This window comes from Adiantum capillus-veneris, chromosome 8, assembly GCF_014529385.1.
Source record: "Adiantum capillus-veneris isolate H3 chromosome 8, ASM1452938v2, whole genome shotgun sequence".
NCBI lineage: Eukaryota > Viridiplantae > Streptophyta > Polypodiopsida > Polypodiales > Pteridaceae > Adiantum > Adiantum capillus-veneris.
The window spans coordinates 12,576,319-12,577,174 of record NC_140938.1 but is presented as its reverse complement, the minus strand read 5'-3'; the positions used below and the strand labels follow the sequence as shown (position 1 = coordinate 12,577,174).

General features: G+C 60.4%; 1 pseudogene; it reads left to right on the top strand.

Annotated features, from left to right (window-relative positions):
- The first annotated feature begins 309 nt into the window (after nt 1-309).
- Nucleotides 310-856, top strand: LOC147451686 (uncharacterized; annotated as a pseudogene).

Below are 856 nucleotides of genomic sequence, written 5' to 3'. Positions count from 1 at the left end.
CTCGTTTCCTGGCTCGAGGCCCCACCGCCACTGACTCCTTCTCTCACTACGCGTGCACCGTCGTGCAGCAGACATATTAATATCTCCCACTCTCTCGCTCGCTTTCTTCTCTCAAGCTCCTGTGGAGTCTATAGCCCGCACTCACAACACCGTCCGAGACCCTTGTCGAGAGACACACTCTCTGTCTTCTTTTCCTCCCTGCCCAGTAGCTGCACGTGGTGTTGTCCTGCTGCTTCTGTTAGGCTCCTCGTGAGAGGGAACTTTTTTCCACGCGCGCCGGCGGTCCCTCCTTGCCCCTAGCGCCCCCACATGGGCTGTCCCTCATGCGGCCCGGCGGTCCACGTTCCCATTTCTAACCTAACTCCCGCTAACCTAACTTCTCACCGTGGACGGCACTTGAGGGGGACCGAGGCCCCGTTTGGTGAATTGCCCCTCTCCGCGGCCATGCTCCCCGCGGGCCGATATGAGGACTCGTGGACCCGTCGCTCCTGTGGACAAAACATGACTCCGGGAGCCCCCGAAAGACTCTATGCAAGTAAGAGCCCCGCTTGGGCCGTGGCCGGGTCCCCGGGGGTTCCGTGGTCCAAAACGGCCCGGGACGCAACCGCGGGGCCGTTTCGGCATTTTTGATCAGATTTTGGAACCGCGGCTCCTGGAAGGGACAGACGGTGACTCCTTGAGAGGGATTTCTACCTCAAGACCATGGGGCTTGGGTGGTTTGCCTGAGCGCCCCGAATTAAAGGACTTATATGGGAGTAGTACTCCACTCTTGGTGAACCGTGCGCATCCTGCCGGGGTAGCCAAGAGGGGGCCGGTTGTTCAACCGGAGCCGGGGTGGCAGTCCTCACGTCCATAA